Source organism: Aquarana catesbeiana, linkage group LG05 (genome assembly GCF_042186555.1).
Source record: "Aquarana catesbeiana isolate 2022-GZ linkage group LG05, ASM4218655v1, whole genome shotgun sequence".
Taxonomy (NCBI): domain Eukaryota; kingdom Metazoa; phylum Chordata; class Amphibia; order Anura; family Ranidae; genus Aquarana; species Aquarana catesbeiana.
This window is the reverse complement of record NC_133328.1, coordinates 165,474,735-165,500,401: the sequence shown is the minus strand read 5'-3', so window position 1 is coordinate 165,500,401 and position 25,667 is coordinate 165,474,735. Positions and strand designations below refer to the sequence as shown.

Below are 25,667 nucleotides of genomic sequence, written 5' to 3'. Positions count from 1 at the left end.
GGTGTCAGTAGTTTGTTATGGGGGGTGTCAGTCTGGGGGGTAGTGATCTATCCGTCTGTGTAGCCAGCGGTCGGGGTAATTCCTAATTTTTAGTGGTTTGAAGTAAGTAGGTTTCCTCACTCCTCAGCGAACTTATTATACTTTAATTACCGTATTTATCGGCGTATAACACGCACTTTTTTCCCCTTAAAATCAGGGGAAAGTCGCAGGTGCGTGTTATACGCCGATCCCGAGCTGTCACATTTTCAAAATCGCGGACCGCGATTTGAAAATGGCGCCGCCGGAGCCGAAGTACACAGAGCCGGTCCTCGGCTCTTTCCGGCGGCTCTCGTTTACTTTCGGCTCCACTCGTAGTCCCGAGCGGAGCTATCCGAACCTACTCGGATAGCTCCGCTCGGGACTACGAGTGGAGCCGAAAGTAAACGAGAGCCGCCGGAAAGAGCCGAGGACCGGCTCTGTGTACTTCGGCGCCGGCGGCGCTATTTTCAAATCGCGGACCGCGATTTTGAAGACCTGGAAGCAGGGACAGGGGATCCCAGGCTGCACTGGGGCAAGGCTGCACTGGGGCAAGGCTGCACTGGGGCAAGGCTGCACTGGGGCAAGGCTGCACTGGGACAAGGCTGCACTGGGGAAGGCTGCACTGACAAGGCTGCACTGGGGAAGGCTGCACTGACATAGCTGCACTGGGGAAGGCTGCACTGACATGGCTGCACTGGGGAAGGCTGCACTGACATGGCTGCACTGGGGAAGGCTGCACTGACAAGGCTGCACTGACAAGGCTGCAATGATGGGCATTTAAATGTAAGTTTTTTTCCCTTCAACTTCCCTCCTAAAAGTTTTTTTTCCTTAAAATTCCCTCCTAAATTGGGGTGCGTGTTATACGCCGGTGCGTGTTATACGCCGATAAATACGGTAAACTGTTTTTTACAAACTTTGTGACCGGGTTCACACTATTGCGAATTGGATGAGGATTTCCTTGCATCCAATGCACATAGCAGGAGATTGTGACTGGATCTCTATGGAGTCAGTTCACACATCTCTGCAGCGGCTCAGGTGCGAATTGCACAGGAGTCCTGTGCGTCTTTTGATCAGTTTCAGGTCCGCATTCAGCAAAAAATTTTGAGCTGAAATCGGACCCGAAACGGTGAATGGAGACGCATCGGACTCCTGCTGTGAGCTGCTGCATTCTCCATGTGAACCCAGCCAGTGATAAATGGAAATTTAAATCCCTGGCCCACCCATTTTTTAGTTAACCAAAGTTAAAGAGGTATGTTATAATGTATTTCTAAATTTGTCAGTTTCTGACCCTTCGATTTTTTTTTTTTTTTTTCCAGCTGATTGGCCGTGTACTTTTGGATTGGAAACGTATATACCAATTCTTTATGCAGCTCACCTTGTACATTTTTCCAATCTTGTATCGTCTGTCAGCAGAAATGGCTTTCCAATCAAGCTGACCTGGCCCACCCTTCCTTTCCTAATCTTAACTATTCTTTGTTAGGGATATTGGTGCCCACTTTTTTTTTTGGTACATTGTGATTAAATACTTAAATGAATTATTGTTGCATAGCTTTAGTCTTGCCGTCTGAGCTTTGGTGTCAGGTATTTATTCACTTTTTATTTTTTGAATAAAATTCATTGTTTTTAAAAGTTTAAAAATGATATGCTTTTAACATCAATAAAATGGTCAGTGCTTATTTTTGCTCATACTCTTGTCTTGTTGCTTATTTCCTTAACTTTTGTCTTTCAGTTTGTTGTTTGTTTTTGACCTCCGGAAGGTTTTACCCCCTTTATGACCATAGTATTGTTTGCTATCCAGCACTGTGATACTTTCACATTGGAGCGCTGGGGGGAGTTAGTGGTAAAGCACCACTATTTTTAGCAGCGCTTTACCGTCATTTTTGCGATGGTAGTCACATGATGTACCAGGTACGTGATTTGGCGGCAAGTGGTTAAGACTCCTTTCACACTGGAGCGTTTTGCAGGCGCTATAGTGTTAAAAATAGCGCCTGCATACTGCCCCAAAACAGCTGCTCCATTCACTCCAGTGTGAAAGCCCAAGGGCTTTCACACTGGAGCAGTGCGCTGGCAGGGCGTCAGATAAAGTCCTGCTAGTAGCTTCTTTGGAGTGGTGAAGGAGCGGTGAATTAACCGCTCCTCCACCGCTGCTCCCCATTGAAATCAATAGGGCAGCGCTGCCATACCGCCGGCAAAATGCCGCTCCGGCGGTGTTTTGCGGGTGGATTTAACCCCTTTTCGGCCTCTAGCGAGGGATTAAAACCGCCCTGCTAGCGGCCAAATAGCGCCACTAAAACGACAGTAAAGCGGTGCTAAAAATAGCGCCGCTTTACCACTGACGCCGGGCGTCGGCAGTGTGAAAGGGGTCTAAAGGGCAACCCAAATAAATTAACCATAAATATTCATTGATTCAACTGCATAAGCAATGACCCAACTAAAAATAGCCAATAAAAACACACACAAAAAAAAACAAAACATAAAAAGACCTTAAAGTGATACCAAAGTCTATGTTTTTTTTTTTTTTTTCATTTAAAATGAACAAACATGTTATACTTACCTGCTCTGTGCAGTGTTTTTGCAAAGAGCAGCCCAGATCCTCCTTCTGACTTTACAACCACTTTAAGGCTCTGTTTCCACTAGTGCGACTTATTTTGCGACTTGACACATGTCAAGTCGCATGACAAGTCAAAACCCATGTATTTCAATGGTCCCCGTTCTAATTGGTGCGACTCAAGTCGCAGCGACTCGAAAAAAGGTTCTTGCACTACTTTGTTCCGTCTTCGGTGCGACTTGTTCTCCATAGAAAGGTATTAAGTCGCAATGAAGTCGTATGTACATGTCTGACACCGCGACTTTGTTGCGACTTCCACGGAAGTCTACGGAAGCACATGATCTCTGCTCCTCCCAAATACATCACTTCCTATATCAATTTATGTGAGTGTGGAAGACAGCAGGAAGCATGCCTAGGGCTAAAAAAAATAAGCGACAAGTGCATGACAATGAGGAAATTATTCGGCTTGTCAGACAACGTCCGGCAATATATGACCTCAGAGATCCAGGTTACAAAGATCATGCAAAGAAGGAGAGACCACGGTCCTAATAATATTAAATAATATTAAAGATGGCCCTGTCAACATCCTCCAGCACATGTCAAATTATGTAGGTGTCATGGGTAATATATTTAGCGGTTGTTTTAACACCATCCATATCAATTATGCAGCCTAGCAAATGAATGACCTATAGGCAGTCACTAAAGATTTTTAAAAAAATTTATAATCTGCTTTATATTTTGTAGTGCACTCGTTACAAACTTGATGGAGAAGTCTCAAAGACTGCTACAACCGGTACTTACGCAAATTAAAAGAAAGAAGGAGTGGTTCCGGCTCAAAAAGATTAGCCCCATATGCCCATGCCGGGGATCTTGATTTTTTGAAACCAGTGTTGGAAATGCGAGAGTAAGTTATCAGCAGGCATATGTTACGAATTCTACATATCAAATAGTAATGCTTACTTAAAAAATATGTGATTTGTATTTCAGAACCCAAGCAAGCTGGGAAGACAGCACACAGGGTTTGGCAGCAGAAGATGAGGCAGAGGAAGCTGCGGAGGAGGAGGAGCAAGAACAATTCCAAGACAATGTTGACAAGGAACTGTTCGTAGATGAATCAAGGTCAACATCAAACTCAATGAATGAGGAGGATGCAGAACCAGGACCTAGCAATGTCTCTAGGCCTTTGCGAAGGTCTTCAAGGGGCAGTGCCCGGCCTGGGAAACCCATGGATAAAATTTTAGATGTAGTCAGTCAGATGTCCACTAAAATGGCTGAAAACCAGTGTGAAGACACAGCATTTCTCACTGTAATTTTAGGCATATGTAAACAGGTACCCCCTGAGAAAAAATATGCACTCAGGATGGCTTTAATGTCAACTGCTCAATCATTTGTGGGTGAGGGGCCAACAACATCCTCAGCATATATGCAACCCCCCCTTCCCCAATATCCCCCTTATCAACAATACACTCACTTTCCAAGTACACAGTATGCTCCACCAATAAACCGTCCATACTGTGACCAGTATGGTAATATGCTGAATCCCTCAAGGCCACGCATGTTGCATCCAATTCCTGACCCCACTACCTCTACCCTTGGCCCCCCAACCACTCACCAACTTAGGCAGCCTACACCCAGTCATGTTCCGCCTTTTCTGGAAAGGAAATATTACCCTGGTCCATCAGTGGATTTTCCTGGACCAACCAATAGTTCAGTTTCCGGGACCACTGAAAACAAAACATACGAGCAATTGTAATTTACTATTATTATTGATGTGTGTTTAAGACTTGTTCTCTATTTTTTGTTTGGTTGAGAAGGCCAAAACAACAACTGTTGAATTTTAAGTTCATGGAACATATTTCTTTATTTTTGCCTTATTGCAAAAAGAGTTGTCTTGTAAAAAAGATTCAGATATTTTTTTTATTTTTGAAAGATTTTTATTTTGGTGTTTTTCAGAGAGAAATAGTTTATTATTTCACTATTTGTTGTGCTTGGTAAAAATTAAACAAAATGGTGTAGTTCACCCAAACACATAACTAAAAAATTTTGTGTGCTTTCCTGCACAAAAAAAAAGAAAATAAAAATTATTTTGTTTACATTGTGCATTTTCGGCTTATCCTTTTTTCTAATTTGAGGAAAATACCTGTTATTATGCTTTTGGATGCACTGAAACATAACATACATCTAAATAATATTCACAGAAAATGCATGACATACATTATGCTATGGCATCCTGCTGCCAGGGGACAGAACCAGCAGCAGACAGAAAATAAGATGAGAATCCCTCACGCACACTGGCACCATTGGTGGTGCCCCTACTGGCACTCCATTGTGCACCTTCCAGATCGTGCATGAGGGAATCTTCAAAAAGATAGCCATCACGAATTCTAACAAAATTATGAAGAACACATGCTGCTTTTACTACAGATATTGCATTCTCCAGTTTTAAATTAATGGGGGTATGGAGCAAACGCCACTTGTTGGCTAAAATGCCAAAAGAACATTCTACCACTCGTCTTGCCCTCGTTAACCGGTAATTGAAGATTCGCTTCTCTTCACTCAAACACCGATTTGAATAAGGCCTTAATAGATGCTCACTGAGAGCAAAGGCCTCATCCCCAACAAACACAAATGGCATTGGCGGCCCATTTGTTCCTGGCAACGGACAGTCCTGTGGCAGGTCCAGACCATTTTCCCGCAACATTCTTCCAAAGGAAGATCTTTGGAAAATACTGGAGTCTGAGCTGCTGCCATATGATCCAATGTCTATATAGCTGAAACAATAATTGGCATCAACCACTGCAAGTAAGACAAAAGAAAAATATTTTTTGTAATTATAGTATTTTGTTCCACTGCCAATGGGCATCACTACCCTCATATGTTTGCCGTCAATTGCCCCTAGACAATTTGGGAAATTGCAACGATCCCAGAAAAGTTCCGCTTTCTTGCACCAATCTTCGGAAGTGGGCTTCTTCAGAACCAAATCACTAAGGACATTCCAGATGTCTCGGCAGGTATCGTGGACAATATTGCTGACAGTAGTTTTGCCAACCAAAAACTCATAATGCAAACTGGAAAAGGAATGTCCAGTTGCCAGGTACCTAAAATGGAAAAGTACATACATTTTAGGATAATGATACATATTGACACTAAGCTACATCAATAAACTCAAAAAAAAGAGCTAGGAAGGAGGTGCCTGAGGAAGTGAAGAAGGAAGAAGAGGAGCAGGAGAAAGACACAGGTGATGTAGAGGCAGAGTTAAGATTTTAAAAACAAGCTTACGCACAATTACATGCTAGTAGTTATTTTTGGACTTCATGTAAAGATGATGAAAGAATGATGTGGATCTCCAAAAGCCACATAGAAGTTAAGAAGAAGAAACAGTAGGTATGAACATTTACCTCAATGTTATTATGAGTCTTTCAGCAGATGGAATACTCCTTCTGAAACTGGTGTTTTGGCGCTCTAGATGACTAGAGAGCAAAGCCAACAATTCATCAAAACTGTAAAGAGAAAAAATATGGCTAGTATCTACACTGACCATGTAAAAATCAAACATTTACAAATGGAGTTCCATTTTTCTAACAATTTGATCAGGTTCTAGTTAACACTTCGAGCTATTCAAATCTAAAAATACTAAAAAGAGTCATAATGACCAGGCATATACACATTTTCAGAAATATATCTGGCAGCATTTGCAAGTTGACATCAAAAAATGTTCTCACCTTCTAATTGACATCCTTGTATAGTTGAAAAATTTGTCTTCATGAGCCCGGAGGTCATTGTAAAGGACCCCAAACTGGCCTCTCACTTCCCTTTGGGCAATGATGGGATGTATCCAAAAGCGATGCCTTCTCCTCCTCCGGTTATCCTCCTCTTCTTGATCTATAAATGCTGCTACAGCAGCCAAAATGACTGCTGACCCAACATACTGCATAGCCAACATGTTTGCTAACAAACATACAACACGTGACAACCAAAGAGGAAGGGGAAATAAATAAGCAGGATAAGGAATTACATCACTAGGAATAAATCGCAGAACATCCAAGTCGCACAAAGTCGTTATTAAAGTCGCAACAAAACGCACCACAAATCGCAACGCACAATCGCAGTGTAAATCGCGCGACTTTGGGGACGCAATAGTGGAAACATAGCCTAAAGTAGAATTCCTGCCTATCACTAAGTATCCCTAAAAATGTCCCCACCCCCTTCCTGCTACCTGTAGGCAGGTAATAGTTAACGCTGCCCCAGCCGGGAAGTTGAGAGTAAGACCCCTTTCACACTGGGGTGGTTTTCAGGCGCTTTAGCGCTAGAAATAGCCTCTGAAAAGCACCTGAAAACTGCCTCCCATTCATTGCAGTGTGTCTTTTCACACTGCGGCGGTGCACTTGCGGGACATTCTGAAAAGTCCTGCAAGCAGCATCTTTAGACCCCTTTCACACTGGAAGCGTTTTTCAGGCGCTTTAGCGCTAAAAACAGTGCCTATAAAGCGCCTGAAAAATGCCTCATCTGCAGTCCCACTGTGAAAGGCCGAGTGCTTTCATACTGGGGAGCCGCACTGGCAGGACGTTAAGAGCCCTTTCACACTGCCAGCGTGGGGGCGTCGGCGGTAAAGCGCCACTAGTTTTACCGCCGATTAAAAGCACCCGCAAACTGAGACGCTTTGCAGGCACTTCGGCGGCGCTGCCCATTGATTTATGTATACACCGCTCCTAAAGCGCCTCAAAGAAGCTGCTTGCAGGACATCCTGCCAGCGCAGCGCCCCAGTGTGAAAGCACTCAGGCTTTCACACTGGGATTGCAGATGAGGTTTTTTCAGGCGCTTTACAGGTGCTATTTTTAGCACTAAAACGCCTGAAAAACGCACCAGTGTGAAAGGGGTCTAAAAGTCCTGCAAGCAGCATCTTTGGGGCGCTTTAGGAGTGGTGTATACACCGCTCCTAAAGCGTGCCTGCCAATTGAAATCAATGGTCAGCGCTGCCGAAGCGCCTGCAAACGACTTGGCAGTGGCGCTTTGCAGGCACTTTTAACCCTTTATTTGGCTGCTAGCGGGGGGGGGGGGTAAAAGCTCCCCGCTAGCAGCCAAAAAGTGCCTCTAAAATGACGGTAAAGCGCAGCTAATACTAGCTGCGCTGTCAGTGTGAAAGGGCGCTTAGGGTGGCTTGCCCTGCCCATTGGAATGAATGGGCACGCTTTTAATGCGCCTTAAAAGTGCTTTGAAAGCGCCGCAAAACGTGACTTTTAACCTTTTTTTGGGCGTAAAAAGCGCCCCGCCAGCGGCCAACTTAACAGCTGCTTAAACAGCACTAAAGCTCCACAAAAACGAGCAGGCGCTGCCCGGGTGCTGCAGTGTGAAAGTAGCCTTAATGTGTTTCCTGGGTCTTTTTCGTGAGTTTTTCCTAGGTCCGACCACCTGATCCTGTGTACTATAAAAAGGGACAGAGGTCCGGGTCCTTGGGAGCGGTCTGGGGGCTTAAGAGTTTCTTGCTTCTATTCTGCTGGAGTCTGGGAATCCAGTGATATGTCAAAGTCGGAGTTCCCACTGCCCAGGACGATGGGTGAGGCTTGTAGGTATGCTGGGGCAGCCATAAGCCTGAGTTAGGGATTAGGATTGTTAGGGAAATTTATTTTGGACTGTCATTTGTCTTTGTCATCATGTTAATTTACTCAAATAAAGCTTTTGTGCATTTGCCTTTACTTGGTCTGAAGTTTCTAAAGGGGTGTAATGCAAGTAACCGGCACATATAGTCTACAGTTCAGGTCACTAAGTGCATTGGGTTATGAAGATAACGGTACAAGAGTTAATATAATGTGAAGATACAGTGTTTACCAAGGGTAACGAAGGTTTCTCTAGCAGCCTATGGTTAAGCATGTACTTGTGGAAGGTGAGATAGCCTCTTGCAGTGAGGGAGATGTTGTCGGCGCTCCTTCAGCAGCGGTCTATCTCTCATAGCAGCTAGGAGATAATCTGCATCACCGGGGCCCTCATCCTGTACACAGGTACGGAAGACAAGTTAGGTAAGTGCATGCATTGAGCTTGCGCTAGGTGCACAGAGGGACCACATATCATTACTGGGAGTGAGGTAGCGGTGATACTCTGGATAGATGAAGAGGACAAGGGCTCTGCATGTCCTCCTAATTGCACAATTGGCCATGGTAATGTATGGAGAGAGTTTATTAGAGATCAGTCGGTTGTTCCAGCAAAAGTACCCCACGTGTAAGGTAGTGACCCTACCTAAAGTGCTTAGCATAGCCCAGATGAACCCACCACAGAGTAGGCCCCTCATGTGACCCGTGCTTGGAGCCCAACAAGGAGGGAAACATGGAGGACATGGCGACCACCCTATCACCCTACTCCCCGCTAGCTCTTACATACCTTTACCTATGTCTATGCTGACTAACCTGTGTAAAAAAGATGTATGTAGGGTCCCTCTCATTGGTTGGCGGTTTGCATCATACTGTCCTTGAACCCGCCCCACTTCTCTATGCATGGGACAGTCACCTACTTGTTGTTTTAGAGAAGCTCCACCATATTGTGTGACCTTCACTTGCTCTGAAGCCCACTCACCACATATTCTCAGCCTGAGGCCTGTTACCTGGAAGAAACCATTTTCCATTCAAAGTGCATTTTAACCACTTTACTACATCACTTCTCTCCTGCGCATATTTTATGGTTAGAGGCATTACCAGTACAACAATAAAACACAACGCACTAAGAGAAGTTTACATTGCAGAACACTCTACCCCTTTCTCATAACTCTCCATGCAGTGGACATCAAATGCAGAACACTTCAACGTCACACAGTAATTAACTCCCCAAGATGTTTCAGTCTCATTCAGCACAATGGCAGTTCAGCCCTGCAGAGGGCTCTTTGGGTGAGCTCCAGCACAGCACAACATTGTTGCTGATTGGGGTGAAACAAGACCAAAGAAGTTCCCAGCTCAACTTACCAACCAGCCTGCAAGCAATCAAATTATCCCATCTAACAGTATGCGTTAAAACAGGGGTTTATACATGCATAAGCTACAGAGCCCTGTCAAGGCACCCCAGTATTTTCTGTAGAGTCCTAACTCTAAATTTTGAGAGCCTCCAGAGTGGAAGCACACGCATTATAATGTATAGGCAGAGGGCAGGTGAGCCTGGAGGGAGCCCACCCCTCCTTAAAGTCACAGGGGCGCATTGGACACCAAGCACATAGCACCATGGCAGCAAAGATGTCCAGTGAGTCCCTTCAACAATATTTAATCAGTACAAACAAGTGGCCACTGCCCTCACCTATAACTGGCCTTTGCAGAAAGGAGCAGGGGAAGGGCAAAGCATGCAAAACAAAACTAAAAAAATTCCCAGCTCAACTTACCAACCAGCCTGCAACCACAAGAATTATCCTGTTTAACAGTATGCGTTAAAGACAGGGGTTTAGTTTGCACACATTTGCAAATACATGCGTAAGCTACAGAGCCCAGTCAAGGCACCCAAGTATTTTCTGTAGTCCTAACTCTAAATTTTGAGAGCCTCCACGGTGGAAGCACATGCATTATAAAGGATAGGCAGAGGGTAGTTGAGCCTGGAAGGAGCCTATTCCCACACCCAAATGAACTTGGTGCCACTCAACCACAGCTGGCATATAAAGGGCACCATCTCCACCCATTACACCACTACAGGGTAACAATTAAAAGGCACTAACACCTGCCAACCTGTACTTACTTATTTACTTACTTCAGCCAGCTTTGGGCCGGTCATGTGATCCAGCTCCCCTGTGTCAGCTAGCGGCTTCTGCAGGGGAGAAGAGGAAGTGCCGGCAAGGGCTGGGTCATGGGACCTTATGGGTGATGTCACTGCTACCAGAATTCCCAGCCATTGTGGCGCGCTTCATCTGCTCCCCTCCAGTTGCCGCTGGCTGACATATGGGGTCACGTGACTGGAGAGGGCTGAAAAATAGGTAAATATACAATTGTTTTTACACTGGTTAGTCAGCATAGGTAGCAGGAGGGGAGAGGAGTCATTTATAGGGCTAGTCAGTGTTAGGCAGAAATTCTACTTAAATTGTCCATCAAGCATAAGGCTAGATGATAATTCCCCACTTATAAAGCCCACGACAAAGCCAAGCAACTGGGAAGGGAGGGAAGCTCGCTGGTGATGCGGAAGTCCTCCGGAATGAAATAACGGTCAGCAGCTCGAGTTATATATAAAGGGCTACCTGTACCATCCCATTTGGTCCCCCACTATTTGATGCTGTCCCATGACATTGGCTTAGGTAGTAAAATGTTTCTAAAGTATAAGTGATTAGAAATGTATGTGACCATAGCCCACTACTGTCCCTTGTTTGGACCAAAGTCCTTCTGTCCCTCCTTCCTTCTGTTGACCCTGCTTTTTGTCTAATGCAGGTAGAAGTGTTCTTACCATAAGGTAAGTTTAATTGGCTCCAGTGTTAGACTTCCACACCATCCACCACTGGTGAGAGCATAAAGCCTCTTACCAAAACTTATTGGCCCTCTATACAACGAGTGACAAAATAGCGCTTGTTATTCAGAGATATCCAGTATCAAACAAATGCAAGGTTCCACAGCCTCCGCCAGACGTCATTTATCTACACAGGCTCAGCTGGACCACTTTCACATACACCTGGAACATATTTTTCACCAGCAATCTAGAGGCATCTGACTCCCATATACAATCCATTCATGGAAAGCAAAAAGAACAGCCCCACGCTGCAGTATAAAAGTCCAACATTTATTAAAAATAAATAGTTACACTCACAAGGTAGTAGAATTGATATGCATATCACCAACAAAGCACTAAATCACCAACAAGATGGCCGCGGTTCTCAGCGTTATGACGTCACATGTCCCGTAGCTCCTTCCTATGCGTTTCTACATATGGTGATGTCATCAGGGGGAATCAAACAGCCACCTCTGACCTTGTCAGCATGCTTATGATTGCAGAGATTCATAAACATTTTAATCTGAGGACACAAGGAAATTGTTGCTGTAATGTGATCCAAATTTGAGAGCCTTCGCTTCCTGTCCTTTGGGGAGGACAGGAAGCAAAGAAGCAAAAACAAATTCTCTACAAAGTGAGGTTAATCTCCTATTATTCTATGGTTACCCAGGGAATAAAATCTCTCTGCTATTACTGCTGATCTTCAGATCTTTGCCTTACTCTCCACGTTACATACTCAGATGATGCTCTTTAGATGAAACGCGGCAGAACGAGCCCTGCTGATGTCATTGCGTTACCCACGAACTTCAATTTTAAGTGCTTCATCCACTTTCTAAATGTGAGTGTTTCCAATTTTCTTTTAATCAATGTTTACACTTATACGGATTCACACTATGTGGAGTATTTTCTTTTTTGGTCATGCTATTTTGAACACTTAGAGGAGTTGGTCTGACAAGTTGGCTGCTTCTGAAGACTGCTTCTTGGTGACATCTCTTGACCAATTGGATTGCCTTACAACTTGATCTGGAACTCAGACGTGAAGATCCCATATTTTGATGGTTGCACCATAAGCCTTGTTGACTCACTGAGCATATGCCCATTTGAGTCCTTACACTCCGGTAAGCCTCCTCACTAATCGGTGGTGGTTCTATTGTCTGTGTCCTCACCTCAACATTGATGTCACGTGGAATCCCACTTCTATTTACACAATTTGTTTTCACTGTTTATTTAAAGACTGCTGTCTGAATGTTTATGTTTTAAAACAACTTTTGTATGATGGCACATGGACTTTAGTTTGGGTGTGAATTTCACATCTCATTTTCATTATTATTCGTTTTTGTGGCCATTGCACAGTATACATACAGTGAATAGGCCCAGGTTCTGTTTAACCATGTCCTTTTAGGCCCCTCCCACTGTAATTACATTGTGGTCACCCCACCGTTCATCACAGATACACATCCCACATCATTACTCTCCCCAGGATGCCCAAGTCTTTTTTATGATCCAAACAATACCCCTCCTGTAAACTGATTCAAATTAAGCAAAATGTGTTATCCATATAATTTATAAGCAACTGTGCAAAAAAAAAAAAAAAAAAGTGCAAATCTCCTATTGTCAAGCGGTGTTCCAGCCCAATTTTTTTTTTTTTAAGTCAGCAGCTGCAAACACTCTAGCTGCTGACTTTTAATAAGGACACTTACCTGTCCAGGGAGCCCTCGATGTCGGCCACCCGAGGCCGAGCCGTCCATCAGATCGGGTGCAGGTGCCGCCATTCCAACTAAGGGAAACCGGCAGTGGAGCCTTGCAGCTTCACTGCTGGTTTCCGACTGCGCATGCGCGAGTCCCGTGGTGCTTTGTGAATGGCCAGCTTGTCTTCTGGGACACACACATGTCCCAGAAGACAACGGGGGGCTCGCCGCAGAAGAGGATGTGACTTCCTTGGCCGCAGCCTGGCTAGATCGGAAGTACTCTTAGTACTTCCAAAAAAGGTAAATTAGAAAGTAAACATTTTTTTTTAAATATTCAAAAGTGAGGGGTGGAGAGGTGGTCTTTCGTTCAGGATCATCTCTCAAAATTGGGTGGAACTCCGCTTTAAATATAGGATCACCATATAATTTATAAAAACTATGCCAAAATGGTCTTCTTTATTTGCACAGTTGTTTTAAAAATCAGGTGGAGTATGAAGACTTATACATTTTTGATTAGATAGTTTTGTAGAACATTTTTCACTTTTAACATATATTTACTTTATTTACTTTTATTTTTAAGCACTGTATTTATGCTTATATAAAGTTAATATCTGTATATTTATACAGCTGTTTATTTAATCTATTTTATTTTACATTTATGCCCCGTACACACGGTCGGACTTTGTTCGGACATTCCGACAATAAAATCCTAGGATTTTTTCAGATGGATGTTGGCTCAAACTTGTCTTGCATACACACGGTCACACAAAGTTGTCGGAAAATCCGATCGTTCTAAACGGGGTGACGTAAAACACGTACGTCGGGCCTATAAACAGGGCAGTGGCCAATAGCTTTCATCTCTTTATTTATTCTGAGCATGCATGGCACTTTGTCCGTCTGAATTTCCGACAACGGATTTTGTTGTCGGAAAATTTTATATCCTGCTCTCAAACTTTGTGTGTCGTAAAATCCGATGGAAAATGTGTGATGGAGCCTACACACGGTCAGAATTTCCGACAACAAGGTCCTATCACACATTTTCATCTCTTTATTTATTCTGAGCATGCATGGCACTTTGTCCGTCTGAATTTCCGACAACGGATTTTGTTGTCGGAAAATTTTATATCCTGCTCTCAAACTTTGTGTGTCGTAAAATCCGATGGAAAATGTGTGATGGAGCCTACACACGGTCGGAATTTCCGACAACAAGGTCCTATCACACATTTTCCGTCGGAAAATCCAACCGTGTGTACGGGGCATTACAGTTATGAATTTGAACAAGTGTTGCAATATATGAATTAGCCAACTCTACTGTGCAGAAACACAAGTGCATTACTAGCAAATTGCCACTAGATGGCAGCAAAGCATAAGAAACAAGTGTTACAGACTGCAAACTGACTTGACCTCCGGAAGATTTACCCCCCTTCATGACCAGGCTATTTTTTGCGATACGGCACTGTGTTTTTTTAACTGACAATTGCGTGGTCATGTAATGCTGTACCCAAATAAAATGTATGTTATTTTTTTTCCCACAAATTTATGTGCTATAAGCAAAAAAACGACGATTTTGAAAAAAAAATATATATATATATATTTTTTAATTATCTAATAAAAACAAATACAATTTCTTCATAAATTTAGGCCAATTTGTATTGTTACATATGTTTGGTAAAAAAAAAATCCCAACAAGCGTATAATGATTGGTTTACGTAAAAGTTATAGCATCTACAAACTGGAATATATACTGGAGTTTTTATTTATTTATACTAGTAATAGCATCAATCAGCAACTTAATCACTTGCCTGCTGGGCACTTATACCCCTTTCCTGCCCAGACCAAATTTAAGCTTTCAGCGCTGTCGCACTTTGAATGCCAATTGCGCTGTCATGCAACACTGTACCCAAACATAATTGTTATCATTTTTTTTCCCAAACAAATAGAGTTTTCTTTTGGTGGTATTTAATCACTACTGGGTTTTTTATTTTTTGCTAAAGAAACAAAAAAAGTAAAAAAATTGTGAAAAAAATTAAAATATTTTTCATAGTTTATTATAAAATTTTGCAAACAGGTAATTTTTCTCCTTCGCTAATGTGCGCTGATGAGGCTGCAATGATGGGCACTAATGAAGCTGCACTGATGAGGCGGCACTGATGGACACTGAGGCGGCACTGGTGGACACTGATGATGAGGCTGCACTGATAGGTGGCACTGATGGGCACTGATAGGTGGCACTGCTGAGATCTGATAGGCGGCACTGATGGGCATTGAGAGATGGTACTGATGGGCACTGATAGGTGGCACTGATAGGCACTGGTAGGCGGCACTGATAGGCAGCACTGACAGGTGACACTGATGGTAAAGCACCGATTGGCAGCACGGATGGACACTGATAGGTGGCACTGGTGGGTACTGATTGGCAGCACTGGTGAGCACTGATAGGTGGCACTGGTGGGCACTGATAGGTGGCACTGGTGGCCACTGATAAGCACTGAGACAGGGATGTCCCTGTAACAGAAGCCGGTTCTGTTTCCTCACGCTGATCATGAGGAGAAAAAAGCCGATAACCGACTTGTTTTTCTTTTGTGATCAGCTGTCATTGGCTGACAGCTGATCATGTGGTAAAGGGCCCACTGTAATTGGCCCTTTACTCTGTTCTGTGATCAGCTGAGTCGGAAGGACTCGGCAGTCACAGAGTGCGCCGGCCACATTCACGGGAGGACGTCTATTGACGCCCTCCTGGCACTGAAAGCTTGCGCTGTAGCTGTCATTCCGTTATAGCACAGGCAGAAAGTGGTTAATTATTGCAGCAGACAATTGGACACTTTTGACACTTTGTGGGAACCAGTGACACTAATACAGTGATCAGAGCTAAAAATATGCACTGTCACTATACTAATGACACTGGCTGGGAAGAGGTAAAACATCCAGGGTGATCAAAGGGTTAAATGAGTGCCTAGCCAGTGTTTTTGTGTACTTTGTCAGGTGCTTTTACTAAGGGAAGTGCTGGATTTTCTTTCCCTGCTTCACAGGGAAAGAGAATCCATTACGTCCTCGCTGTCAGAACATAGCTCTCCCTTGTTTACATAGGTAGAGCTCTGTCCTGTGTGTCTTCCTGATGATCGGCGGGTGCCCGCGGAAATCCATATATATATATATATATATATATATGTAGCGGTCACCTACTTTCATGTAGGTGAACTCTCTGAGTTTAAATTACAAAGTACGGTTTTAGGTAAATTTAGGCAGGCTTGTATTGTGATTCCAGGCCTGGTTGTTTATTTTGGGAACTGGGAGTGTCAGTGTAGTGCAGGGTGTGGACCCAGAGATGCCTCCTCTTGCTTTCAGTGGAAATGGTTCTGGAAGACAGGTTGGACTTGGGATCTGAGTGACAGGCAGCTCATGTGTGAGTTCTGGCCAATCATTAATTTGTTTGGCAGGAGGCGGGACTCTCATAAAACCTGGGGTCACATGGTGCAAGAGAGTTCCAGAAAAGGAGAGCCCAGAGAGAGAGGGTCCCCTGCGGGGAGCCAAGCAGAGCCCCCCCCTACGGGGAATGAGTGGGGGGACCAGGCCACACGGAGGAGAGGAGTTAGTAACACCGCACAGCATGTAGTCGCTGGTGTTGCTGGACGCCCCTGTGGGGAAGGGAGCGTGCCAGACTGGAGAGAAGGGATGGAGAAACCATTCGGAAGAAGTAGCAACTAAGCAGAAGACAACTGGGCGATCGATTGTTTGTGAGTGGCACATGGACTGTTGATCAAGTGAGTGACCACTAGCCATCTCCCATAGCAACGGAATCTGCATTTCAGTAACTTTTGCCAAGATAGTCTGCAGTATAATAGTGCCTGCCACCAGGTGTCGCTGGGGAAAACTTTGAAAATGTGCAGCTACAGTTCCTCGTGCGCTGAACCAACAAGTGGGGGGTAGAGCCGCGCCCCAGAGGAAAAGTTTGTCAGCATTCAGTGAGGCAGGTGGTGGTGGCCTGTGACTTTGGGTTCAACAATGCCCCGGGATTCCAATCAGTCAGGCGGGAGGAATTATTCAGAGTAATCTCTTCCTTAGCTCAACTTGGAAGTACTATACAGATGGGAAGTAGTGGTCAAAAGGCGGCGGTAAAGATCCAAGCACAAATAGAGATACAGATTGTTCTAAAAAGTTTTGCAGGTGAAGAAGTTATTCAGAGTGACTCTACCATATATTCTCTAGTAAATCTACTTCTGTCTTCCCACTGAAGAAGTCATTCAGAGTGACTTCCCATAGTCCGCATTGTTCTAAGTCTTTGCATGAGAAGGCAAAGAAAAGATTATAAAGCAGCAAAAGAGCATCTCAGAAACCCCTTCTCTTATCCCAGTTCATGTTATACCAATAAAAGCAAGATAAAATTACAATATGGACTGTTTTCTATTTCTATGGGCTGCGATGGGCTAGATGGCAAATGTGAATTACGGACAGAACACACAAATTGCAGCTCTTTCGGGGGTAGCGCGCTACAGAGATATATATATATATATATATATATATATATATATATATATATTGTACAGGATGCCGTGGCTGGGTCCTGGAAGGACGCTATGTTTCCCCTCTGTTTGGACTGTGGTCCCTTTAAGGGAACAAAAAAGGGTTAACTCACCTGTCAGAGGAAGTGGGTTTAAAACAAGACAGGAAGTTAGAGAGGGTGTGGAGGAGTGTAGAGGAGAATGTGGATGGTGGATGGTGGTTTGGTGTGCAGCAACAAAAGTGAATAGCAGTGTCCTGCCTGGAAGTCTCCTGCCAGGGGAAGCTACCTGCAACAGAAACTAAGGACTGTTTAACTGCAATAGCAGTTCTGGACTTTGCAAGTCGGTGAAACTGAAACCTTTTTCTTTTGTTTTTGCTGCTGTAAAGCTATTTAAGTTCAATAAATCTCCTTTTGAGTGAAAAGCCTGTGTCCTGCGATCTAGCTGGTCCCCCAAACGTTACAAGTGGTGCTCGAATGCGGGCAGGACAGAGTAACAGGCATTTTTCTTGCTGGGTTTTTTTTTTTGTGTATTGGACTTAAAACTGACATTTAAAGGGACAGTACAGTGGATTTATGTCCTGGGTTAAAGCCGCACAAACCCTGAAAGCTGAAGCAATGGAGGAGCTAATTAAACAGCTGTCCTTGGCTAATATACAAGCGCAGACTCGCCATGAGGAAGCTAATCAGCGCTTATCCACCCAGCTGGAGGTACAGCAAGAAAACACTCGCCTGTTGGTGGCCCAGTTGGCAGCCCAGCAAGCGACCCAGCAAGAGGTTATGCAGGCTCAAGTGACTGCCTTAAAAGAAGTAGTGCAGCAGCTTTCTCAGGGCCATGAGCAAGCGGCTGTTGCCCCTGGCAACCAGGTGACCGTGAGGGCAAGCCATTTTTTGCAGAAGTTGTCCCTGAGTGATGATGTAGAGGCATTTCTTGCTACATTTGAGAGGACGGCAGAGAGAGAAGGGTGGCCCCAGGACCAGTGGGCCGGCCTAATTGCTCCTTTCCTAATCGGAGATCCTCAAAAAGCCTACTTCGACCTGCCACCTGATCACGCTAAAGACTATCAAACATTAAAGGCAGAAATACTGGCTCGTTTGGGGGTAACTACAGCTGTTCGGGCCCAACGAGTGCACCAATGGAAATATCGTCCAGATCGTCCACCACGGTCTCAAATGCATGACCTGGTGCAACTGGTAAAAAAATGGCTGCAGCCTGAAATGTTGTCTGGCCTCCAAATCGTGGAGCGGGTCGTGCTGGACCAATACCTAAGGTCACTGCCAGACGACCTTCAACGGTGGGTCAGCCATGGAGACCCCAAAACAGTGAACCTCCTTGTCGAGATGGTGGAACGGTACACAGTGGTGGAGGATCTGCTTGGCCCTACCAAGTGCCAAGGACCCAGTCTGCCACGGCCTATTCGTTCGACTGCTGCCCTTCGAAAGGACGTTCCCCGGAGCCCTGGAACCAACACCCCGGAAGGTCAAGAGTCACTCCCGATACCTTCTCAGCGACCTATTCCTGTTCGGAGAGGAGGGGATGTACAATGTTGGCGATGTCATTCCTGGGGCCATACCCGGGCCCACTGCCCACTGCAAGAGGAGCCCATGGAATGCGGGGTTCTTCGGAGGGGGTCTTTTTATGCCCATAAAGCATGTACAACACATATTGATCTTGGAGAAGAGAAATTCGAGTGTGAAGTCCATGTAAACCACCTCCCTGCCCAGGCTTTGCTGGACTCCGGAAGCATGGTAACCCTGGTCCATCCTAGAGTAATTGGGAAAATCGGTCCGGTAAGAAAAACTTTACGGGTGGTGTGCATTCACGGGGACACTAGAGAATACCCTCTCATCTCGGTGACCATCTCCACAGCATGTGGCACTGGTACTCAAGAGGTGGGGGTGGTAAAGTGGTAAAGAACTTGGTACATGATGTTATCATAGGACGAGACTGTCCATTATTTGCAAAACTGTGGGGACAAGGAGAACTACCTGAACGGTCCAGAGACTGGGGAGAAACTAGTCCCTCGGTTCCTGCTGTTGAGAGGAATAACCCTGAAGTCCCGAATGTTCTTAATGTGGATCCAGTTGATGGAAATGCTAATGATTTGGTTAATGGTGATGAAAGTAGTGCTGATATTATTAAGGATGTCAAAATGTGTGGTTCACAGCCCTACCTGAACACTGAAGAGGGGGGGGAACCTTCCCCACTTCAGGTAATGCTGGGGGAAGAGGATGAGGAAGTGGTCGTTACCCCTGCCCTGCCGGATTTGGGTGTTCCGCAGGGGGCATTTGGTACTGCCCAGATGCAGGACCCCACTTTGGCCCATGCACGGGAACAGGTTGTAGTAATAAATGGGGTTCCCCAAGAGCCAGGTGCGAATGAGCGGTGGCCACACTTTGCAATATGTAATGAATTGCTTTATCGGGTTACCAAAGTGAGAGAAAATGTGTTAGAGCAATTATTGGTACCCCAACAGTATAGACGCAAGGTCCTGGACCTGGCCCATGATGATGTCTTAGGGGGACACCTGGGAGTTGAAAAGACGGAGGCACGGATCACGGACCGGTTTTACTGGCCAGGTCTGAAAGCAGAGGTGAGGAGATACTGTACCTCTTGTCCCACCTGTCAGTTGACCGCTCCGGTGACCCACTTCCGGAATCCTTTGGTCCCTCTGCCCATAATTGAGGTCCCATTTGAAAGGATAGCCATGGATATAGTGGGTCCCTTGGTGAAGTCGGCTCGAGGTCACTCCTACATACTGGTGATTCTTGACTATGCCACCCGATATCCTGAGGCGCTACCCCTGCGGAATACCTCCTCTAGGGCTATTGCCCGGGAATTATTCCAGTTGTTTACACGGACTGGTTTTCCCAAAGAAATACTAACGGACCAGAGCACCCCGTTTATGTCGAGGGTTATGGCCGATGTGTGCAAGCTCTTCCGGATTAAACAGCTGCGCACATTGGTCTACCATCCCCAAACGGATGGGTTAGTAGAACGCTTTAATAAGACCCTTAAATCTATGCTCAAGAGAGTTGTACAAAGGGATGGGAAAGACTGGGACTGTCTGTTACCAGCTCTCCTGTTTGCTATCCGGGAAGTGCCCCAGGCCTCCACTGGGTTTTCGCCCTTTGAGTTGGTATATGGGCGGAGACCTCGCGGACTACTGGATTTTGTTAAAGAGGAATAGGAAAGTGAACCTAGTCAGCATAAAAGTGTTCTTGAATATGTTTCCCGAATGCAGGAGAGGATCCGAACTGTGTTGCCACTAGTCAAGGAACATTTACAAAAAGCCCAGGAGGCTCAACGACGAGTCTATAATAGAGCTGCTAAAATAAGGAACTTCCAAGTGGGGGATCGAGTAGCGGTGTTGATTCCCACTGTGGAAAGTAAGTTCTTGGCCAGGTGGCAAGGCCCCTTTGAAGTTGTAGAAAAAGTGGGAGAGGTAAATTATAAAGTCCACCAACCGGGTAAGAGGAAACCCTATCAAATATATCATGTAAACTTGTTAAAGCCCCGGACAGAGAGGGAACCAGTGACCTCCCTGGCTAGTGCAAGATTGGAGCCTCGGGTTGGGGTGGAGAGTGTCCAAGTAGCAAATACCCTGTCTAAAACCCAAAGTCAGCAGGCAAAGGAGTTCTTGCAGAGAAATAAAGAAAAATTTTCAGACTTGCCAGGGCTCACGAGTACCATAGAGCATGATATCATCACGGAACCAGGAGTCAAAGTTTTTGTCCGGCCCTACCGCATCCCAGAGGCCCAAAGGAAGGCTGTTTCAGAGGAAGTGAAGAAGATGTTAGACCTGGAGATTATTGAGGAATCGCAGAGTGAGTGGTCGAGCCCGATTGTGTTGGTACCGAAGCCCAACGGGACTCTGCGATTCTGCAATGATTTTCGGAAACTTAATGAAGTTTCACGGTTTGATGCCTACCCCATGCCCCGGGTAGATGAGCTTACTGAGAGACTAGGTCCAGCCAGGTATATCACTACATTAGACCTTACCAAGGGATATTGGCAAATTCCGTTGACTAAGGCTGCTAGAGAGAAAACTGCTTTTTCTACCCCAGAGGGGAGTTTTCAGTACAAAAGGATGCCTTTTGGATTGCAAACTGCTCCAGCCACATTCCAACGAGCAATGGATAGGATTTTACGACCTCACCGGAAATATGCCTCAGTGTACTTGGACGACATAGTCATTTTTAGCAGAGACTGGGAATCACACTTGCCCAAAGTCCAGGCAGTGCTGGACTCTCTTTGGAAGGAGGGGTTTACAATAAACCCTGAAAAATGTGCTTTGGGAATGGAGGAGGTGAAATACCTGGGCTATATCGTGGGTAGAGGGGTAGTGAAACCTCAGGTCAGCAAGGTAGAGGCTATACAGAGTTGGCCCCGTCCCCTCACAAAAAAGCAGGTACGTGCATTCTTGGGCATGGTTGGATACTACAGGAGGTTTGTACCCAACTTTGCCACGTTGGCGGCTCCATTAACCGATCTGACTAAGGGTCGGAAATCGGTCATGGTGGAGTGGAATGCAGACGCTGAGAAGGCCTTTTTGGAGCTCAAGTCGGCACTGTGCCAACACCCTGTCCTGGTAGCACCCAATTTTTCAAAAGAGTTTGTTGTCCAAACTGATGCTTCCGATGTAGGATTGGGAGCGGTGTTGTCACAGGTTATTAATGGAGAGGAGCACCCGGTAGTCTTCCTCAGTAGGAAGTTAACACCAGCGGAGAAAAACTACGCTATAATTGAACGAGAGTGTCTGGCCATTAATTACCTTTTGGGGAGGAAGTTTAGGCTGATTTCTGACCATGCCCCTTTAACATGGTTGAGACAGGGTAAAGGGAATAATGCCAGGGTTACTCGGTGGTTCCTGGCACTCCAGGAATTTAAATTTGTAGTGGAGCATAGGCCCGGGAGACTGCATCAAGATGCAGATGCCCTCTCCCGAGTCCATTGTTTGAGCTCCACTGTTGCCTCCACCTCCATGGCGTTGGGGCACGGGGGGGATATGTACAGGACGCCGTGGCTGGGTCCTGGAAGGACGCTATGTTTCCCCTCTGTTTGGACTGTGGTCCCTTTAAGGGAACAAAAAAGGGTTAACTCACCTGTCAGAGGAAGTGGGTTTAAAACAAGACAGGAAGTTAGAGAGGGTGTGGAGGAGTGTAGAGGAGAATGTGGATGGTGTTTTGGTGTGCAGCAACAAAAGTGAATAGCAGTGTCCTGCCTGGAAATCTCCTGCCAGGAGAAGCTACCTGCAACAGAAACTAAGGACTGTTTAACTGCAATAGCAGTTCTGGACTTTGCAAGTCGGTGAGACTGAAACCTTTTTCTTTTGTTTTTGCTGCTGTAAAGCTATTTAAGTTTAATAAATCTCCTTTTGAGTGAAAAGCCTGTGTCCTGCGATCTAGCTGGTCCCCCAAACGTTACTATATATATATATATATGTGTGTGTGTGTGTGTGTGTGTGTGTGTGTACGTGTGTGTGTACGTGTGTGTGTGTGTGATCCTGTGCAGAACGGCTGCCCTGTAGCGGTAAATCTTCTATAGGGTGGTCGTTAATTATGGTACAACAAGACTTGATGGCATGCATTGGATATCCCTTTTGCTAGGTCATCATTCAGAATTAAAAAAAAAAATTCCAGACAAAATCACAGACGCAGAACTAACAGCTGGTTTCTGGATTAGTGAAGTAATGAAAATCTCAAAGCAAACAGAAATATAAAAACTCAGAATATAAGTGAGTAGCAGGAATGAGTGCCACTCATTTGTATACAGGATTTCTGAAGGTCTCTACTGTTTCTGGTACGGAGTTTGGTTAAGGATTTATGAACTCACAAAGATCAGACAGAACAAAGGCATGAATATTAATGCTAGCACTTATAACAGAAAAGCTGCGAGGCCAGAAAGTGAACTTTTCAGGTTAATGCATCATACAGGATGGGAGCACAGAAATCACAAAGGGCTGGATGCACAGAAAAGAATATATCAGAAAGGGAATGGGTACCAACAATTCAGTCCACGGCTCAAAAACCTTTGAGCCATTTGTGGCTGCCCAATTTTTGAATGGTACGTGACGGCTCTATACAGGTAGAAAGGTTGATGGAAATAAGCAAATTAAAAACTTGCATAAACACACATTAACCACTTAAGGACCAGTTACAAGTTACAATCATTTTTTTTTTGCTAGAAAATTACTTAGAACCCACAAAAATTATATATATATTTTTTCAGACACCCTAGAGAATAAAATGGCAGTCGTTGCAATACTTTATGTCACACCGTATTTGCGCAGTGGTTTTTAGAAACGCAGTTTTTGGAGGGAAAAATACACTTTTTATTAATAAAAAAAATAAGAAAACAGTAACGTTAGCCCATTTTTTTTTATATTGTGAAAGATAGTGTTATGCCGAGTAAATTAAAACCCAACATGTCATGCTTCAAAATTGCGCCCGCTCGTGGAATGGCGACAAAATTTGACCCTTGAGTTACAGAGGAGGTCTTTTGCTAGAATTATTGCTCTTGCTCTCGCTCACGCTCTAACAATCATGGCCATACCTCACATGTGTGGTTTGAACACCGTTTACATATGCGGGCGTTGCTTACGTATGCGTTCGCTTGTGCTCATGATCACGGCGGGACGGGGCGCTTTAAATTTTTTTTTCTTATCTATTTTTCTTTTTTTTTATTTACACTGTCCCTTTAAAAAAAGTTTGGAGCACTTTTATTCCTATTACGAGGAAGAAAAAAAGCATGACAGGGCCTCTTTAATGTGAGATCTGGGCGGAATTGACGTTTGACGTCGCTTCCGTCATCCAATGGTTTGGAGTCAAGTGGGGGCCATCTCCCCGTCATTCGACTCACAGCCTCTGAGGGGAAAGGATCATCTCTGCATCTACCGGTGGCTCCGGTAAGCGGCGGAGACGACTGGAACCTGGCTGGAGGGGGGGTGGGGGGTGGGCACCTCTCCCACTGCCGATAAAAGTGATCTTGCTGTGAATCCAACGCAGAGACCACTGTTATCCTAAAGAGGACCGCCCGCCGTTTCAGAAAATACTGGGGTTATGGCAGCTATCTGCTGCCATAACCCCGGTATTCTATGCCAAAGTACTGGTGTACAATGACGGCGTTTTGTGGGAAGTGATTAAAATGCACAAAAATATGTTAGAAAACTGACCTGAAAACACGTGATTATGCAAAACCACTAATGTAAACAGAGGCTAAGTGTTCCTGCAAACATGGGGCAGTATACACAATCCTTCACCATGATCCCCTTCAACTACAAATCATCATGGTTTATGTAAGGCACATCTTAAACATGGCTTCTTATTTATTTAACTTGGCATATGTACTGTATGTAGCCAGCTTTTTGGCTAAGAATAGAGAGTGAGAGAAACACTGCCTGCAGCTGCTCTATGTAGCTGCTGCTCTGTGGTGCTGAACTGGTTATCACCTATATCAGCAAAAGGAAGGGAGCTTCTGAGCAGGATAAGTTCAAAAGACTGAGTCAGACACACTGTACTGTTGGAACTGTAATCCAGAGGAGAGACACTCAGCTGTAATCAAGAGCTTTTAAACTGCATTTCCCAGAAAGAGATTGCCAGGAGGTGGGGAAAGAGCTGCATTTTCTCAGGCTGTACAGGACACAGCTTCCTCTTGCCACGAGGGAGCCCTGAGAGTGCACATTGCTGTCCAATATGCTCTATCACTGCTGCATATCAGTGGCCAGAGCAGCATCCGGAGTGCTGAGTTCTGGAGTGCTGACAGAGTCACCTGGGTGCAGTGCAGAGAGTGGGACTGGTGAGCTGCTGCTGTGGGGATTTACTATCTGCTGCTAGAGAGATTGAGCCCTTTAGAAACTGATCTAGTAGCCTTATTGCTACCTGCAGACTTGACCTGGACTATTCTTACAGTATGTGCACCAACAGTACAATTTTGCCCCAGCGCTAGCCGACTGAAGACTTAAAACTAAAGACTGCCGCTTTACAGTGGCTACACAGAGACCTTTGCTGACTGCTTATGCAGAGGTATCTCTCAGGGGACTTTGTACCATATCCTAGGTTGTGGGTTGGGTGTTAGTTCACCTCTTCATTTTTTTTCTGGAAAGGCAAACTTCTTATTTAATAACCAGTCTACTCCTCCTACAAAACAAATGCATGCAATGCATGAAAATGCATAAAAGCATGCTACAAAAACATACTGAAAAACTTATGATTGGGCAGCCTAGGCTAAATATCACTCTGTGTAAAAATCCACTACATCTACAACTGACATTGCATTTTATAAATGGTAAGTAAATGTAACGAAAATACTTTCCATGATTTTCCTTTCCTGATGGACTCCATGTCAGTTTACGTTTGGGTAGCTCTGCCCTTGCTCCTACCCCATAGGACCCCACTCCAATAAATTTTCAGGCTGAGCCAGAGGCCGTGTTTTGTAACTAGCTTAGTCATGACACTTGGAGGGAACTCCTGCTGCGAT

General features: G+C 44.9%; 1 protein-coding gene and 1 long non-coding RNA gene across 3 annotated transcripts in view; both read left to right on the top strand.

Moving 5' to 3' along the window:
• The first annotated feature begins 432 nt into the window (after positions 1-432).
• LOC141144536 (uncharacterized) lies at positions 433-4,596 on the top strand. Of its 2 annotated transcripts, XR_012244418.1 has the most exons (4): positions 434-571; positions 604-801; positions 3,311-3,470; positions 3,554-4,596. It is a non-coding gene; the product is annotated as an uncharacterized lncRNA (long non-coding RNA). The 2 variants fall into 2 exon arrangements; XR_012244417.1 differs by having other exon boundaries at positions 433-801.
• A 14,092-nt stretch (positions 4,597-18,688) lies between these two features.
• GASK1A (golgi associated kinase 1A) overlaps positions 18,689-25,667 on the top strand; it is a 103,585-nt gene continuing 96,606 nt past the window's right edge. Inside the window, exon 1 of the transcript XR_012244419.1 lies at positions 18,689-22,499. The gene's annotated coding sequence lies outside the window, so the exon portion shown is untranslated. The remainder of the gene's footprint in view (positions 22,500-25,667) is intronic.